Source organism: Palaemon carinicauda, chromosome 3, assembly GCF_036898095.1.
Source record: "Palaemon carinicauda isolate YSFRI2023 chromosome 3, ASM3689809v2, whole genome shotgun sequence".
Lineage (NCBI taxonomy): Eukaryota > Metazoa > Arthropoda > Malacostraca > Decapoda > Palaemonidae > Palaemon > Palaemon carinicauda.
The window spans coordinates 130,102,368-130,122,932 of record NC_090727.1 but is presented as its reverse complement, the minus strand read 5'-3'; the positions used below and the strand labels follow the sequence as shown (position 1 = coordinate 130,122,932).

Here is a 20,565-nt window from a genome sequence, read left to right as displayed (position 1 = left end):
CATATCCATTATGTTTACAATCTTGTCTGGTATCCTATAGCATCTCTATCTTTTTAATAGGTTACTCAAAATAATATCAAATGCTTTCTCAAAATTCACAAATAAGATTTCAGTTCGTTAGACCGTTGAGCTATAGTAGGGTCGCGAAATCTGTGGATTTGGTGATTCCCCTTTCATGAGGTCGCTAGTTCTCAAAAAGATTTTCTGCATCTGCAAAGCTGTTTAAAGAAAGTCATGTACCACAAAACTTATCAGATTAATAGTTTTTTCAAGTATTGTAGGTTAGCATAGGCCTTGGAATGGCAACAAATATATAACTATAATTTCATAATAAATAGCCTATTGAGAACCCTGGTTGGAAAAGCTGCACACCACAGCAAGGCAAACGAATCCAATGCAGAACACAGCTTTTGGCTGATTAAATTTGTCAAAAAATGAATAAACTAAAAGGAAAATGTAAATATTGCAAAATAACACTAATATTGTACTAGCATCTAATTGCATAACTATAAAATTCCAAACACACTACTTTGAATTCTACATTCCCCAAACGCCTCCAAGTTCGGTAGTTCATACGCCCACTGGGTTACAACTATATCATTCATTCATTGATTTGAGGTTTTCTGGCATCCTGACCTCTAAGGTCATTGATGCTGATTACAACTATATAACAATCATCCTTAAATACTAGTAGTGCTCAGTAGTAAAGTTACAGGCAAAAACTGAACTGCATACTAAGTTTGTACAGGATTCTCTGACGACGCAAAAAAAAAAAAAAATTCAGTAGCTATAGCTCTGAAGTTCCATACCTTTTGTCAAAAAAATCCCTGTACTTTCACTACAAATTCTCGAACTTGAAGACTAGAGTGCTTGTTAAGATTTCTCGATGAACACTTGGGACCAAAGTTCTGAAAGAAAACAATTTAGATTACTTTCAAGAAATTTATGTTCAACGTTACTATTACTGAAATAATTAACTATCAAAACCATGGTAAACATTTGTTGAAGAAATCACTAGGAGGAATAATACCTACTAGAGATAACCTGACTGTTCTTCTCTGAACCAGAGAAGCCAGGTCAGAAACCAGAAAATACACAACCTGCTATGGTTTTTGTTATTAAATAACTTTTTATTTTCTTTCCATTAGTTTTCGGGTTATTCTCAAAACGATTTATCAGTTAAGTTTTCATTTTAAAGAAATACAAAACTCCTATATGAACCAAACAAAAAACACTATCAAGAAATATATTTAAAAACATGGAAACTGCATCCTTAAGAGGACAGACGGATTTGGACCATGTGCCCCAGCACTCGACGAAATTTTGAAAAGCGGAGATGGGGTCAGTAAGACTATTCAATGCCAAGGTTAACTGAGGAAAAACCCTGCTGTTGAATTATGTTATGAAAGTTACACAGGTTACACAGCAATTAAGGAAACGGGTGAAGTATTTTTGTAGCTATATAAACCACAGTGTCCTTTAATTAGGGATATCACTTGAGCACACGCGATGTCAAAAATGGATAACTAGCGGTTTTCAAACTGGCAAAGGTGCAGGAAAAGAGCTCCGGCCCCTTTTCAGTACAGAGGGCTGGTTGAGGAGAGAATTTAGATTGCTGAACTTGGATTTGCAAAGGCAAGGAAAAATAAAAATTTCTTTAAACACTTGTTGATTGTTCTTGAACATCATTCAAACTCTTGTCCTTTTAATTAGGGAGACTATACTTGGTTGGTGGAAGTCTTGGAATTAAAGTGGAAAGGTTAATTTTCTTCCCTGGAATTGATATTTGAAATGCATAATAGCGAAGCATGGACTACTGCCAACCCCTATGCGCCGCAACATGTGGATGAAAGACTAATAAGACATGGGTTGTACTAGAGTATTTGTACAAGAGTATTTGTACAAGATGAACATTGGCGACCCATTTTTCCCGAAGACAGTCTGTTGGCATCTGATACAAAGTATAATGATCAATAGCTTGGTACAAGACCCACCTTCACCCCTCTCTTTATCCCTGGATAGGTATCGTTATTTGACCACGTTACTTAGATATCGATGGGTCGACCTCAACCAGGTCGAAAAAAATTTCATTAAAAATAAATTTTTCAAAATAAATATTTATTACAAATAAATAAAAAAAATAAATACAAAAAAAATGACTTTACAAATAAATTCACCTAAAATGTAAGTATGGAAATAAACTAAAACTATTCTAAGCACTTATTCTATGATAGTTGAGCACCATTTGCCGAGATCCAGGTGGGGGAGGAACCAAAAGGGAACATTTCCTGAAATGAGAAAAAGTGTGTGTGTTTTTTTGGCTAAGTTATATTGAGTAATTTTTCAACACCAATCCTTATATCCATTGCTGAGCATGGTATTTATGCATTAAAATATCAGAGATTTTATAAAAAAAAAAAAAAAAAAGAGGAATACAGAGCTATGCAAGCTTGTGTCGGACATGCTCATAAAATGGCTGCCAACACCACCACCTTGGAAGGTCAAATCTGCTACCTGAAATGGAGAAAGATATGTCAAGATCAGCAAATTATTTACTTAAATAATTGTTCGAGGATATGCAGAAACATTTGGTAGCCAGAATGAAGTTTATAGATTTTGCAAAAAAAAAAAAATTAAGTCATAAAGGTACAACCTTACCTTACAAAAACAGGAGAAATAAGCTATTTTATAAAAACATAAGGTGTAGAAGAAATTCACAAACACTTTACAACAACCCTTTTTTATACACGCTTAAACACTACTGCACATTCGATAATTTTATAAAAATTTGATATTACACAACTTACCTTAATTAGGTATTGATGGGTCAATAAGGTATTGATGGGTCGAGCTCGACCCGAGGGTATCTCAGAAATAGCACAAGTTAAAGTGCTGGGATAAAATGCTTCCTCACCTGACTGCTGCGCACACTGAACTGAGGTCTCGCAGGTCGTTATCACTCAACCAATACGGATGAGAAATTATGGCAAAAAAAGAACTTTTCTTTTATTTAACCTCGGGTCGTATACGACCCACCACACCTATCCAGGGTAGAATGGGGAGAGTTCATTAAAAGAATGGTGCCCCAAAGAATTATTTACCAGTATCTGGTAACACCAGCTTGTAAAATTTCAAATTCAGTCCACGAAAGGGGGTACGGGAGACTTGAGAAGTAGGATTAGTAATACCACCTTTCATTCCAGACTTACATCTATAAATTACCATAGATAAGATGCATCCATGTTCTGTGTGGGAGCTCCACATGCCTAAGGGACTCGGGGGTAAATTCTCACAAGTAAAAGACCTTGAAGGTGGTTTCTCTCTTCCAGACACCTACCTTCAGTACTTAGCTCACTAACAGGTTCCTCCTTTAGGTGAGGGTAGGGCCAATCAATATCCCTAATATTGTGAGGCCTGGGTCCTGGCTCGGGCCTTGACATACTTGTCGGCAATACTTATCTAAGATTAGTCTCCAAGAGTGTGTTCTTTGACACCTTTCTTGAATCCAGTGCTAACCTGAAGTTTCCGACACTCGGGACCTAGGTATCTAGTACTTTACAGATAGCACCACAGAACTGTCATGGGCCAACCAAGCACCTTTCTACCTATATTACCACCAGATGCCTCCCGAAAGAATGAGATTGAGGACGACTCCATCCTGGGGTCCCAAGCCGTAGGGTTCTAGGTCTTTGCTACAAAGTCTGGCACAAAGCTGGAGGAGACCTTCAACCACTCGGCATAAGCAAGGAGAGATACCACACCTGAGAAGCGTGTGCCAAAGGGGTAATTCTCGTGTAAACTCTACCAGAAGAGGCATCAGATCGGAATACCACTATGCATGAAACTCTGTAAGCAACCATGGTCATCCTGAGTCCTAGCATAACTAAACCACTATTACCAGCCAGAGATTAGGCTGAACAGCAGAACAACAAATCCATCCAGTAACTTGGGTCTTTGAATTCTCCGAACAATGACCACGAGTCCGGAAAGGGAGCAGAACACCGCGAGTTTCTTGTTCAGCAGTGTGGCATGCAGGTTGATCCCAGGGAACCTAATGGGGCAAGAAGTCTTTCCACTGCCAGAGGATGTAGAGACCACTCTGCTACTACAACCTGTCCCTGGTACTGTCAACAAGTACATTCCTCTAGATTGGAATGTACCCCGCTTAAAACCCCACAGTTAAATGCTGCCCAGATGTGCAATCAACTTCATTAGTTTGCAAGAGGGCACAAAACAGTGCTTCCTTGCTTGTTGACATAGGCCATTATGATGGTGTTGTCATTCAATAACACTATAGAGTGCCTCCTTGGACTTACTTTCTTGGAATTCTTGAAGTAGCATTTCGAGGACATTGATGTGCAGATGACTTGCCTCTTCGATCAACACCCACAAGACAACCAGGTACTCTACATGTGTTCCCCCGGCGAGATTCTCTTAGTCAAGCCAACAGGACAGATTGCCTCGACGCCACAGCTTTCTTAGGTAAAAATACCCATACACATCGGAAACTACAAGGGAAGGTCAGCGTACCCTCAGGATGAGGTGGAGGAGTATTGCCTTAGGTAGAGGAAGGCATTATTTCAGTCTCAAATGAAATCATTCACACACAAATTAGGGTTTCATCTCTTACTCAGAACTCGCACAGAGACTCGGCCCTAGAAGAACTAAAGATGGCACAGCAAGTCTAGAACTGCGAGATGAAGAGGAGCCATGGAACTTTAACAAAGTTTGGGCAATGCCATATATTTCTGGCCTAAAAGCTACATTTACCTTTATTTCTCTTCGCAAAATATCTCCTGCAGAGGCGGCTATAAATTACACTAGTCATAATCAGATAAATGCATAGTCATAGCCTATGTACAAAGTACAAAGGAGACAGAGATCCGCAGAAGTTTTACTGAAACCTGCTGTAATTAAAGCCAGGTTTAACTATGCAGAATATGTCTCATAAAATCTACATCAGAGCAACCCCATACTGCTTAGAAAAAGTAAAATTATTAAATCAGGTTAGCTAATTTAAAGGGCATGTGTACTGGATGAAATTAATGTGAAAACTCAGTAGCCTGTCCAGTGGGTGGGACTATCACCCAACAGCTAATTACCTCCACATATTTAATATTGCAAAAGCAGTTTCCAGATTCACTGAAATTGTATTCATATACGAACAAATATTTATGAAAATATCTTAAAATAAACTTTGTTTCCCTATCTCACTGAAAATAAGATTACCACAATTTTACACTACAATTACGGTCCCCTCCTTCACCGGGGGTTAAGTAACATACCTGCAAAGAGCCACAAACAGCGTAATATTGGTGCCCCAGGGCGATTCAACTACACTTGTGAACATAAGTACCGACATGCTATAATTATATATAAATCGGTCATCTACATTAATAGCTTCCAGGTAACGTAGAACACTGTATAATACAGATATTAACCACTATTTCAAGACAAACTGACAAGGTTGGCAAAACCAATGTACCATGAATTTTATTTTTGTATTTAGTACTTAAGGAAGAGCATCATAAAGTCAGAATTAATGTAGCTTAAATAAGCGCAAAAAGGTATTTTGTACAGGTATACGGTATAACTAATTTTTACTTATCAGAAAACTTAACACTGCTGTAAAAAATTGAATCTCTACAAGAGTCACACTTAGCAAATTGTATGGGTATAGTAAGTTGTGTAGTTGCAAGTAGATGAACAATTGAGGGACATAAGTGCATGGCAGTTAACGTCATTAATGCTGTTAAGAATACATTAACAAAATATGCAAACATTCCTTATGTAGAGTAACGCAAGATTTAATGTTTCAAACACATTACTGCAATCAAACTTCTTATATTTTGTACATTGACATTGCCACATACTTTTAAATACTAAAAATTACTGAAAAATAATGTACCCTTTTGGTATGACGGAAGTATTGGCTACATCACCCTCAGTTTTGTGGTAGCTCCAATGAAGACTGGAGTGCTTGTTAAGATTCCTTGATGAACACTTGGGACCAAAGTTCTGAAAGAAAACAATTTGGATTATTTTCAACTAATTTATGTTCAACGTTACTATCACTGAAATAATTAACTATCAAAACCATGGTAAACATAATTGTTGAGAGGTCACCATTAGGAGGAATAACTACCAGAGATAACCAGACTGTTCTTCAATGTACCTGAGAAGCCTGGTCAGAAACCAAAAATACACAACCTGGTAGGGTTTTTGTTATTAAATGACAAGATTTTCTTTTCATTAGTTATTCGGTAAATCTCAACACTTTTTATCAGTTAAGTTTTCATTTAAAAGAAAAACAAAACTCCTATATGAACAAAATAAAAAAACACTATAAAAAATATATCTAAAAACATGGAAACTGCATTCTTAAGAGGACTGACTGATTTGGACTATGTGGCCCAACACTTAACGAAATTTCGAAAAGTGGAGATGGGGTCAGTAAGACTATTCAATGCCAAGGTTGACTGAGGAAAAGCCCTGCTGTTGAGTTATGTTATTAAAGTACATGGGTTAAACAGTAATTAAGGACATGGGTGAAGTATTTTCGTAGCTATATAAACCACCGAGTCCTTTAATTAGGGATATCACTAATGCACACGCTATGTCAAAAATGGATAACTAGCGGTTTTCAAACTGGCAAAGGTGCAGGAAGAGAGCTTCGGCCCCTTTCCAGCACAGAGGGCTGGTTGAGGAGAGAATTTAGATTAACTTGGATTTGCAATTGCAAGGAAAAATAAATATTTCTTTGAACACTTGATTGTTCTTAAACATCATTCAAACCCTTGTCCTTTTAATTAAGGAGACTATACTTGGTTGGTGCAAGTCTTGGAATTAAGAAAAGTTTATTTTCTTCCCTGAAATTGATATTTTAAATGCATAATAGCAAAGCATGGACTTCTGCCAACCCCTATGCGTCGCAACATGTTGATGAAAGACTATTAAGACATGGGTTGTACAAGAGTATTTGTACAAGATGAACATTGGCGACCCATTTTCCCCGAAGACAGTCAGTTGGCATCTGATACAAAGTATGATGATCAATGGGTTGGTATAAGATACACGTTCACCCCTCTCTTTATCCCTGGATAGGTATCGTTATTTGACCACCTAAATTAGGTATCGATAGGTCGACCTCGACCCGAGGTCGAAAAAAAATATTAAAAATTTATTTACAAAGCAATTCACAACCTATTACTATTAAAAAACTAAAAAGAATATTATATTCTACAAAAAAAGTAAATGAAAGCAGTTTAAAATAAATAAAAAAATAAATATACCATAAAAATGACTTCTACAAAAAAAAATCACCTAAAATCTAAGTATGGAAATAAACTAAAACTATTCTAAGCACTTATTCTATGATAATTCAGCACCATTTGCTGAGATCCAGGTGGGAGAAGAACCAAAAGGGAAGGTTCCTGAAATGAGAAAAAAAAAAAAAAAGTGTTTTTGGCTAAAGTTATATATAATTTTTCAACACCAACCCTTATATCCATTGCTGAGCATGGTATATATGCACGAAAATATCAGAGATTTTATAAAATAAAGAGGAATACATAGAGCTATGCAAGCTTGTGTTGGACATGCTCACAAAATGGCTGCCAACAACATCACCTTGGAAGGTCAAATCTTCTACCTGAAATGGGGAAAGATATGTCAATATCAGCAAGTTATTTACTTATATAATTGTTCGAGGATATGCAGAAATATATTATGGTAGCTAGAATGAATTTTATAGATTATTTTACAATAAAAAAAATAAAATAATAAAGGTACCTTACAAAAAAAAAGAGAAATTATAAGCTATTTAATAGAAACAAGAGTTGTGGAAGACATTCACAAACACTTTACAACAATCCTTTTTTATACACGCTTAAACACTACTGCACATTCGATAATTATATAAAAATTTGATATTACACAACTTAACTTAATTAGGTATTGATGGGTCGAGCTCGACCCGAGGGTATCTCAGAAATAGCACAAGTTAAAGTGCTGGGATAAAATGCTTCCTCGCCTGACTGCTGCGCACACTTAACTGAGGTCTCGCAGGTCGTTATCACTCAACCAATACGGATGAGAAATCATGGCAAAAAAAGAACTTTTCTTTTATTTAACCTCGGGTCGTGTACGACCCACCTTAGTCATCCAGGGTAGGATGGGGAGAGAGTACATTAAAAGAACGATGCGCCAAATAAATATTTACCAGTATCTGGTAACACCAGCTTCTGTCCATGAAAGGGGGTACAGTAATAGGATTAGTAATACCACCTTTCATTCCAGACTTACATCTATAAATTACCATAGATAAGATGCATCCAAGTCCTGTGTAGGAGCTCCACATGCCTAAGGGACTCGAAGGTAAATTCTCACAAGTTAAAGACCTTGAAGGTGGTTTCTCTCTTCCAGACACCTACCTTCAGTACTTAGCTCACCAACAGGTTCCTCCTGAAGGTGAAGGTAGGGCCAATCAAAATCCCTAATATTGTGAGGCCTGGGTCCTGGCTGGTGCCCTGAAACACTTGACTGCAATACTTATCTAAGAATAGTCTCCAAGACAGTGTGTTCTTTGACACCTTTCTTGAATCTTCCAGTGCTAACCTAAGTTTCCGACACTCGGGCTTTAAAGATAGCACCACAGAACTGTCATGGGCCAACCGAGCACCTTTCTACCTGTATTACCACCCGATGCCTGACGAAAGAATGGGATGGAGGAGGACTCCATCCTGGGGTCCCAAGCCATAGGGTTCTAGGTCTAGGCTACAAAATCTGGCACAAAACTGGAGAGGCGACCTTCAACCACTCGGCATAAGCAAGGAGTGTTACCACAACTGAGAAGGGTGTGCCACAGGGGTAGTTCTCTTGTGAACTCTACCAGAAGAGGCATCAGATCAGGATACCACTATGCATGAAACTATGTAAGCAATCATGGTCATCCTGAGTCCTAGCATAACTAAAACACTTACCAGCCAGATTAGGCTGAACAGCAGAAGAGCAAATCCACCAAGTAATTTGGGTGTTTGAATTCTCCGAACTATGACGAGTCCGGAAAGGGAGCAGAACACTGTTTCCTGTTCAGCAGTGTGGCATGCAGGTTGATCCCAGGGAACCTAATGGGGCAAGAAGTCTTTCCACTGCCAGAGGATGTAGAAACTACTCTTCTACTACAACCTGTCCCTGGTAATGTCAGCTAGTACATTCCTCTAGATTGGAATGTACCCCGTTTAAAACCCCACAGTCAAATACTGCTCAGATGTGCAATCAACTTCGTTAGTTCACAAGAGGGCACAAAACAGTGCTTCCTTGCTTGTTGACAGGCCATTATGATGGTGTTATTCAATAACACTACGGAGTGCCTCCTTAGACTCACTTTCTTGGAATTCTTACAAGTAACATTTCAAGGACATTGATGTGCAGATGACTTGCCTCTTCGATCAACACCCACAAGACAACCAGGTACTCCACGTGTGTTCCCTTGGCGAGATTCTCTTAGTCAAGCCAACAGGACAGATTGCCTTGACGCCACAACTTTTTTAAGTCCAAATACCCATTCACATCGGCAAGTACAAGGGAAGGTCAGCGTACTTTCAGGATGTTCAGGATGAAGAAGAGGATTATTGCCTTGGCTGGAGGACGGCATTTATTTCAGTCAAATGAAATCATTCACACACAAATTAGGGTTTCATCTCTTACTCAGAACTCGCACAGAGACTCGGCCCTAGAAGAACTAAAAATGGCACAGCAAGTCTAGAAATGGGAGGTAAACGGGAGCCATGGAACTTCAACAAAGTTTGGGCAATGCCATATATTTCAAGCCTAAAAGCTACATTTACCTTTATTTCTTTTCTCCGCAAAATATCCCCTAAAGAGGCGGCTATAAATTACACTCGTTATAAGCAGATAAAGGCATACAGTCCTAGCCAATGTGCTAAGTACAACGGAGACAGGGATCCACAGAAGTTTAACCGTAACCTGCTGTAATTAAAGCCAGTTTTAACCGTGCAGAATATGTCTCGTGAAATCTACAAAGCAACTACATACTGCTTAGAAAAGGTAAAAATATTAAATCAGCTTAGCTAATTTAAAGGGCATGTGTACTGGATGAAATTAATGTGACAACTCCGTAGCCTGTCCAGTGGGTGGGACTATCCCCCAACAGCTAATTAGCTCCACTTCAATATTTCAAAAGCAGTTCCCAGCTTCACTGAAATTGTATTCATATAGGAACAAATATTTATGGAAATATCTATAGTAAAATAAACTTACCGTTTCCCTATCTCACTGAAAATAAGATTACCACAATTTTACACTACAATTAAGGCCCCCTCCTTCACAGGGATTAAGTAATATACCTGCAGAGAGCCACAAACAGCGTAATATTAGTGACCCAGGGCGATTCAACTACACTTGTGAACATAAGTACCGACATGTTATAACTATATATAAATCGGTCATCTACATTAATAGCTTCCAGGTAACGTAGAAAACTGTATAATTCAGATATTAACCACTATTTCAAGACAAACTGACAAGGTTGGCAAAACCAATGTACCATGAATTTTACTTTTGTATTCAGTACTTAAGGAAGAGCATCATAAAGTCAGAATTAATGTAGCTTAAATAGGCGCAAAAAGGTATTTTGTACAGGTATACGGTATAACTAATTTTTACTTAACAGAAAACTTAACACTGCTGTAAAAAATTGAATCTCTACAGGAGTCACACTTAGCAAAGTGTATGGGTATAGTAAGTTGTGTAGTTGCAAGTAGAACAATTGAGGGACATGAGTGCATGGCAGTTAACATCATTAATGCTGTTAAAAATACATTAACAAAATATGCAAACATTCCTTATGTAGAGTAACGGAAGATTTAATGTTTCAAACACATTACTGCAATCAGATTTCTTACTTTGTGTACATTGACATTGCCTAATTCTTTTAAATACTAAAAATTACTGAAAAATAATGTACCCTTTTGGTATGACGGAAGCATTGGCTACATCACCCTCAGTTTTGTGGTAACTCCAATGAAGGCTGGAGTGCTTGTTAAGATTCCTTGAAGAACACTTGGGACCAAAGTTCTGAAAGAAAACAATTTGGATTATTTTCAAGTAATTTATGTTTGACTTTACTATCACTGAAATAATTAACTATCAAAACCATGGTAAACATTATTGTTGAGAGGTCACCATTAGGAGGAATAATACCTACCAGAGATAACCTGACTGTTCTTCCCTGTACCTGAGAAGCCTGGTCAGAAACCAAAAATAAACAACCTGCTAGGGTTTTTGTTATTAAATGACTCGATTTTTTTCTTTCCATTAGTTTTCAGGTAAATCTCAAAACTTTTTATCTGTTAAGTTTTCATTTTAAAGAATAAGAAAACCCTTATATAAATCAATAAAAACACTATCAAGATAAATATATTTACAAACATGGAAATCTTACATTAATGGATTAATAATCCATACATATGACATCACAGACTATATATATTAGCTTGAACTAATATACAAAAATAAATTTATTTGTAATATATATTGGCCACTTAGTTTAATGGTTAATTCATCCATCATTAAAGAGCACAGAAAACATACATTTTTATTGCAGCTTAATTTTCAGGGCTTTAGTTTTCAAAAACGACAAATTAGTAAGCACTTATTCCTCTCCAACTGCCGATTAATTGTTTTTCAGGGATACGGCCGACGAGTGTCCAAACCTTTATGTAATGATACTGAATAAATTTCACTTTCAAGAGCAAATTTTTGCAGTGCTGACAAGTTTTAGTTTTGCAATAGATGTTCATTATATTTTGCAGTTTAACTTTACAAAGTCTGCAACATCTGTAACAGTTCGCTACATCAAATAATACTTCTCTATTACAAACTATTTCTGCTTAAGCTCAACTATTCAAGTCACTTTTTCCTTGTGAGACTGCATTTTGTCTTGCAATAGTCTCACTTATTTCAAACTTTTCAATGTGTAAGATTTTAAACAAGATTCTTAGCTTCACTTTGTACATTTTGTGCCTGGCATTCAGCCCTATCTTCAGCTTTACACCTTTGTCAAACAGTTCCCCTTTTTTTGAAAATTTTGGCTGTAAATATTCTGAGAGGGATGCAAAAACTTTATAACTTCAATGGGGAAAGGAACTTTCAATGACGGCCAACAGAAGTTCTCTCCTCCTAAGTGCTTTGGAGCATAAACAGTATTTAGTTGTAGTCGTCTCCACATCTTCAAGCACAAGCCCATTTACTTCTTAAGGCCTGAACTTATGGAAAATTGTTAAAAGAAAATTACTTTTTCAGAAATAAAACTTTCTATCATTATCATTTCAATTTCTTCACAGAAGAGAAAAACAATAAAATAGGTAACAATCTTTAAATCTTGATAACTGTACATCGCTAATCACCTATGAAATGTAACAAATCAATTTTAAGTCCCCTTGAATTTTTATGTACAACCCTAAGCAGCACAGGAAGGGAAAATAGTTGAAACTAAAATTTATAGTTTCCCTACCTAAATGGAAAAGTACAATTAAAACACTCAAGTTCTGAACAATGCCCACGGGTCTGGAACGGGAGCAGAACACCGTGAGTTTCCTGCTCAGCCATGTGGCATTTGGGTTGATCCCAGGGATCCTAAAGGGGCAAGTAGTCTTTCCACTACCAGAGGATGTAGAGACCACTGCTACTACAACCTGTCCATGGTGACAGTGTCAGCCAGTACATTCCTTTAGCCTGGAATGTACCACGCTTAAACCTCCAGTGTGAAATGCTGCCCAGATGTGCATTTAACTTTGTTAGCTCGCAAGGACGCACGAAACCGTGCTTCCTTGCTTATTGACATAGGCCACTATTTAACAGCAGTCCAGACTACTGTCTCAACTTTCTTGGAATGCCTAAAAGTAGCATTTCAATGACAATGTGCAGATGCCTTGCCTCTTCAATCAACACCCACAGGACAACCAGGTAGTCCATGTGTTCCCCTGCCGAGATTCTCTTGGTCGAGCCAACAGGACAGATAGATGAGGCCACAACTTTCTTAGGTCCAAATATCCAAGAACAACTAAAGACAGCACAGTAAGGCACAACAAGTATAGAACTGGCAGGTGAAGAAGGGAACTTCAACACAGTTTGAGCAATGCCACATCTTTCAAGCCTAAATCTACATTTAGCTTTATTTCTCTTCTTCCCAAAATATCCCTCTCAGAGGTGGCTACAAATTGCACTTGTCACAAGCAGATAACTGCAGAGAGTCATAGCCAATGTACAAAGTACAAAGGAGACAGGGATCCACTAAAGTTTCTAAAACTCACTATAATTAAAGCCAGGTTTACAAGTGCAGAATAATGTTTCATGAAATCTACATGGGAGCAACCCCATACTGCTTATTAAGTACAAATAATAAATCACCCTAGCAAATTTAAAGTGCATGGGTACTGAATGAAACAAAAGTAACGGCTCAGTAGCCTGCCCGATGGGAGGCACACTCACATCACCCACCAGCTAATTACCTCCACCTCTTTTTCAAAAGCAGTTTCTAGATTCACTGAATCGTATTCATATAGGAACAAATATTCATGAAAATATAAAAAAAAAAAAAAAAAACCTTCACCTGTCTCTCCATCTCGCTGAAAAGAAGATTACCATGATGTTACACTAATTATGCACCCCCCCCATTCCTCGCAGGGGTTAGGTAACATACCTGGTAAGAGCCACAAACAGCAATATTGGAGCCCCAGGGGGAGTCAAATACACTTGTGAACACAAAAGTACTGGCATGCTATAACTATAGAAATCAGTCATGTGTTAATATCTTCCAGGTAACGTAGAACACTGTACAATATAGCAATTAATCACCATTTCAAGACTTAGAAACCAACATAAGGTTGGCAAAAACAATGTACCATGAATTTATGTATTTAGTATTTATAGACGAGCATTATAAAGTTTGAATTAATGTAGCTTAAATAGACGTAAAGAGGTATTATTGTACAGGTATACGGTATAACTAATTTTTACTCAACAGAAAACTTAAAACACTGCCGTAAAAAAAATGAATCTCTACAAGAGTCACACTTGACAAAGTGTACGAGTATAGTAAGTTGTGTAGTTGCAAATAGATGAACAATTGAGGGACATAAGTGCATGGCAGTTAATGTCAATGCTGTTAAGAATAAAATATTTAACAAAATATGCAAACATTTTTTAACAAAATATGCAAACATTCCATATGTAGTAATGCAACATTTAATGTTCCAAATACACAATGCAACCAGATCTTACATTTTATACACTATATACAAGTACTTTTAAATGTAGAAAATATTTCCAAAAAATACTGTACCCTTTTGGTACAATGGAAGGATAGGCTACATCCTTAGTTTTATAGAAACTCCACTGCGGTCGCTGTTGAAGGGGTTCGAGATTCAAGATAATCTGTGGCTGGAAGAGGTTGAGGCCATTTCACAGGATAGGTGAAGAGAATCATGATGGAAAGCAGTTTCACCGCTGCCTTTAATAGTCACACTTAAAATCCCTTATCCATGGTACACACAAGGGCATGCACAATATACGCTATATGACATTTTCAAATCCTCCAGCATCCAAAGCTATCTTCACCGACTCGAGTGTGATGCCTTCCTCCTCTGTCAGGTTTATTAGCCTTGGGCTAATTTAATAAACTCCATGCCATGGCTATCTGGCCATCAAACAACTACAAGACCCAATTCCAGGATTACTCTGGCTGCCACTTTCCCTATGGTCATCATCTTCGCACTCTGATGAAAAGCTTCAAGATGAGTGAATCCAGCAGTCGCTCACATACTTGCATTAGAGAAGTTTCCAGCATGCATCCACTGAGGTTCAATGCAGTTGCACAATTCCTAGACAAAAATGTGTTCAGTTATTGCAGGGTTGTGATTAAGTATCTAGAAGAAAAGGAACATAGAAACAGGAAAGTTACCTGCCATGTGGGCTGTACTCAAAAGATATGGCTGCCCACCCGATTTTGTCAAGCTGGTGCGTGCCCTCCATGACGGAATGGTTGGGAGAGTCTGCCACCAGTACTCTCTTTCAGACCCATTCCCCATCAACGGCGGCCTGAAGCAGGGCTGTGTTCTGGCCCCAACGTATTTCTCGCTATACACCGCAGCAATGCTCAACGAGATTCCCCCAGACACACCCTCAGTCGACCTACGTTTCCGCATGGATGGGGGCGCTTTCAACCTCGCTAGACTCCGCGCCAAAACCAAGACCACCTTGTGTGCAGTGCGAGAACTGCAGTATGCTGATGACAATGCCACCCCAGGTCAGACGGCAGAGGAACTGCAGTCGTTAGCTGATGCATACAACTCTGCCTACGAACGTTTTGGGATGCAAGTCAACACAGATAAAACTAAGACCCTCGTCCAACATCCACCAGGACTGATGCTCCCCAACTTCAATACCACAGTGAATGACCAACCGTTAGAACAGGTGGACCAGTTCTCTTACCTAGGGAGCATCCTAACATCAGCTCCCACAAGCAAAAAGGACGTGGAGAACAGGATCAGGGCAGCCCACTCCGCCTTTGGCCGACTCAACTGCCGCGTATTTAAAAACCACGCACTGACAATGACCACCAAAATAATGGTGTTCAGGGCAGTAGTCCTCTCCACGCTCCTGTATGGATGTGAAACATGGACGCTATATAGAAACTATATTAAAAACCTAGAACGCTTCCAACAAATGAAACTGAGGCAGATCTTGAAAATCCCCTGGGAGAGCCACACCACCAACATTGAAGTCTTAGAACGTGCCTCGCTGACCAGCGTGGAGGCCACCATCATCCACCACCGCCTCCGCTGGATAGGACACGTGCATAGGATGGATCCATCTAGGCTCCCAAAGAAAATATTCTACGGAGAACTGACCCAGGGCACCAGACCACGAGGAGCCCCGAAAATGCGCTATAAAGATCAACTAAAGCGCACCCTGGCTCTAACTGACATCGATCCTTCCTCATGGGAAGAAACAGCCAGGGACAGGAAAACCTGGAGGAGTACAGTACACCATGGCACCGTGGACTTCGAGGAGGAGACAAAATGAGGCGGCTAGGAGGAGAAGAAGGAGAGCGCAATTAGAACAGCCCCGCCCACCACCTACCCTCTCTTGTGAACACTGTCCGCGACTCTTCCACCACAGACTAGGACTTAACAGCCACATCAGACATAAGCACCCACCCCACAGATAGGAGGCTGATGGCTAACGACAGAACCCAATACTCGGACACGAGTGGGCGCCGACGACGACGACGACCTTTAGAAATTAAATTTTTCTAACAAAACACGGGAAGTTTCCTTAAGTACAAACAGCAAAGAATATGAAAACATCAGAATAATGAACTAAAGTTACCCAATGTGTGTAATAAAGTATTAGAAGTAATAACCAATTGGCAGCAGTCATTACGCTCGAAAGCGACTTTCTCCTCGTATCCAACTAGCAACCCACTCCTTGAGATACAATGATAATTTAGTAAAGATTTTTCTTAAAATGTGGTAAGAAGTGTATCACTGGTTAATATTTGACAAAGGTGATTAATTAATGTACTGACACAACAGGCATAAACAAACAAAATAAAATGAAATACTAACACCAAATTTTTGGTATGACCACGAACATTACACAAACTAACCTATGAGAGAGAGGATAGTGTACTTCACTTTTATGAAGAAAAATAAGTTTTCTATAAAAGGGATTTTGACGAAGGAAAAATCTATTTCTGGGCTCCGACCCGTGCCGCCCAGTGAAATACTCCTTTAACATCATTTCTAAGGTAAAAACACTATGAATTTACCAGAGAAAAATTTGTATAGGAATGCTAGGTTGAACCCAGCTCGCTCACCTGAATAAGGTGTCGGTATAATACTGGGGCGCTGAATAAATCACAACCAGAGGCCTCGCACCATTTAGGTATCTCCTGTCAACATCTCGGAACAGCGAGGTGATGTTCAACATCCTACTACTACTAACAATCCCACGCCAGTGACGTCACTCCTTTAATAGCACAACAACTTTCTAGCCGCATTTTGCCTTGTGTGAATTTCGCTGGTTTTTTCTGGATTTACCTCAAGATGTCTCACTCCATTGTCTCTCCATCACACAGACAATACGCAGGTATGCTGTAAAGGGCCTCTTAAAACTGCTCCATCAACAGGGTTGTAGGGAAAAAGACCACCACCTGCACAGGAGGCTTCAGTACTTTGATAGAGGATAGGAGTTGTTGAGCATTATCAAGGGTAAGCAGAATCTTTAAACTACAACCCTTTAATCTGCAGGTACCTCACAACCACGACCACCCAAAACAATATACCCAGCTACTGGCATTCTGTCGTTTCTTCCACCCTTCTTCATCGATAGGTGGCTGATGGCTAACGACAGAACCCAATACTCGGACACGAGTGGGCGCCGACGACCTCTCAACCTTATGCAAGCAGCAGTAATGAAACCAGGAGGAAAAGCTTGTTCCTCATCCACACCTTGTGTATCCAGTAAACAGATCATGTTTATGATCCAATACTGGAGTGAAAGGGCTTGGCCAACTTTAAAGCTGAATAATGTGACCCGAGGCATTTCCAAATGGAAATGCAACACCCATGGGGGACAAAAAAAAATCATTAGAATGAGGGTTTAAAATTATAGTCATAAAATATCATACTAAGTGCAGTCAATACATGTTTCAAATTACAAAATATTAAAAACACTGCATTTAAATTAGAAAAACCCAAATAATTTACCTCTAACCTAAGGTGTCCTTTGCTGCTTTGAAACAGGAGCAAGGCATTCTTCATGGGCAATAAAATAAATTTCCTACAAGGAATATTCTGAAAAACCTATTACAAAAGAAGGAAGCAGGCTATACATTTAATGATTATTAAAATTGCCTGAAATTTATACATGTAAACTAATTGCATTTACACTCATGTTGAGCGTAAGTACAGTTGAAAAGTTTTCATCACGCATATAAAAATTTCACATCAATGTTCATAAACTTCTTGTTTTCATCAGGACCGACCTTGTTTTGGTTTGTACCCTTTCCGCCTCTACTAAATTTTTAGATACTCATGGAAAAGTATCACTGCCTCAGTCCTCAGGACCTGATTCCCATGTCACTATGTTGTTGAATACTAAATGCTATTTAAATTTCTCAAACCAGTCTTTGTAGGCATAAGTAGCACGTACGCGGTGTCTCGACTGGTAGTTGGTATGGGTTCACATCTAGCAGTGTGTTTTCCCGTATGACTAGCAGTTAGTTGTTACTGTACGCAGTTAATATTGAACTTAAAATGAATTGTACATTTTGATTTTGCTGTGAACTGAAATTCGATAAACCTCCAAACTGATTTTAGCATGCCCATTGTTTGTTGTACCCTCCCTACTCTCCCCTTGAGTTCTGGAACTACTGATCCATTGCTAGTAGTGATGGCATCTTAATATTTGAAAGAGTGAGTTGGGTAAAATTACTCCTCCGATAAGGCAGTTCATCTGATCAAATATAGTTAGCCGCTAACCAGGCGCACTAGCAGATGCTGCTTCAATCTCTCAAAAGACGAAACAATGCTCAGGACAAAAAACATGTGCTGCATAGCCACGCTCGCCCACGAGGGATAGGCACTCTGGTTGGCCTCTGCTTCTCTTCTGAGAGCAGAATCATTAACCACTGAATATGCGTGACATCACTTTCTCTGGTTTATAACCAATACAACATTTGTACCCTCTCATACCCAATACATCATTTGTACCCTCAATCTAATATATCAATCATTTCCAGCATTTCAGCCATTGTAGAGGCAATTAGAACTATCAACAATGTATTCAAGATTACATTCTCTGGTCTTTTTCATTGAATGCCATTATTCATTCCTCGCATTACCTTATTCATAACATTATCCACTAAATAATAGAGGGGATAGTATTCCCCCTTGCAGTACTGTACCCCAAGGTTTTACTTAATATGCATTTGTAAGACCACAAGCAACCATTACCATACAACAATTTCCACTATGCATTTCCATTATGATGTTTACATTCTAATCTGGTACCCCATAGCGTCTATCTTTTTTAATAAATTACTCAAACTAATATTAAATGATTTCTCAAAATTCACAACGATGATTTTAGTTCGTTAAACCGTTGAGCCACAGCAGGGTCACAAAATATAAGTTTAAGGATTTGGTGATTCCCCTTTCATGGGGTCTATAGATCTCTCAAACAGATTTTCTTCATCTACAAAGCCGTTTAAAGAAAGTCATGCGCCACAAAACTTATCAGGTTAAGTCTTTTCATGTATTGGTAGGTTAACATAGCCTAGGAATGGCAACATAACTATAATTTCATAATAAATAGCCTATTGAAAACCCTGGTTGGAAAAGCTGCACACCGCAGCAAGGCGAAGGAGTGCAATGCGGAACAAAGCTTTTGGCAGATTAAATTTTTTGAGTAATGACTGAACTAGAAGAAAAATTTAAATATGGCAAACAATAAAACTGATTGTGCTAGCCTCTAATTGCAAAACTATAAAAATTCAAACATGCTACTTTAAATTCTATATTCCCCAAATGACACCACCAAATTCGGTAGTTCATTCGCCCATTGGGTTACAACTATATCATTGATTGATTGATTTGAGGTTTTCTGGCATCCTGACATCTAAGGTCATTGACGCCGATTACAACTATAATTATAATCCTTAAATACTCGTAGTACCCAGTACTAACATTACAGGCAAAAACTGAACTGCATACAAAGTTTGTGTAGGATTTCCTGACAATGCAAATAAAAATCAGTAGCTATAGCTCTGAAGTTCCATACCTTGTGTCAAAAAAATCCTGTACTTCCACTACAAATTCTCAAAATTGAAGACTGAAGTCCTTGATAAAATTCCTTGATGAACACTTGGGACCAAATGTCTGAAAAAAAAACAATTTAGATTACTTTCAAGTAATTCATGTTCAACGTTACTATCACTGAAATAATTAACTATAAAAAACCATGGTAAACAATTAAGTCACTATTAGGAGGATTAATATCTACTATATAACCTGACAAGGGACTCAACCGAGTTCAGCTGGTACTGCTAGGGTGTCACAGCCCACCCTCCCACATTATCCACCACAGATGAAGCTTCATAATGCTGAATCCCCTACTGCTGCTACCTCCGTGGTCATCGAAGGCATTGGAGGCAGCAGCTGGGAGGAACGTAGAGAGTAGAGGTCCCCCTTTTTGCTTTTGTTTCTTGTTGATGTCGGCTAACCCCCAAAATTGGGGGAAGTGCCTTGGTATATGCATGTATGTATGTATATAACCTGATTGTTCTGTAAAAATAATTGTTATTGGGTCCCCATTAGGAGGAATAATAACTACTAAAGATAACCTGACTGTTCTTCCCTGAACCTGAGAAGCCAGGTCAAAAACCCAAAATACACAACCAGCTAGTGTTTTTGTTATTAAAAAACCTACTAGCTTTTATTAAAAAACCTGTCTTTCCATCAGTTTTCAGGTAAATCT

The 20,565-nt window shown here is 38.6% G+C and overlaps 1 long non-coding RNA gene across 2 annotated transcripts in view; it reads right to left on the bottom strand.

Moving 5' to 3' along the window:
• The window catches only part of LOC137638518 (uncharacterized), a 73,620-nt gene that overhangs the window by 13,525 nt on the left and 39,530 nt on the right, over positions 1–20,565 (bottom strand). For both annotated transcript variants that reach the window (XR_011044150.1, XR_011044151.1), the window contains 4 exons: positions 19,870–19,967; positions 10,988–11,097; positions 5,909–6,018; positions 810–908 (listed from right to left, as the gene is read on the bottom strand). This is a non-coding gene — a long non-coding RNA (uncharacterized lncRNA). The remainder of the gene's footprint in view (positions 1–809; positions 909–5,908; positions 6,019–10,987; positions 11,098–19,869; positions 19,968–20,565) is intronic.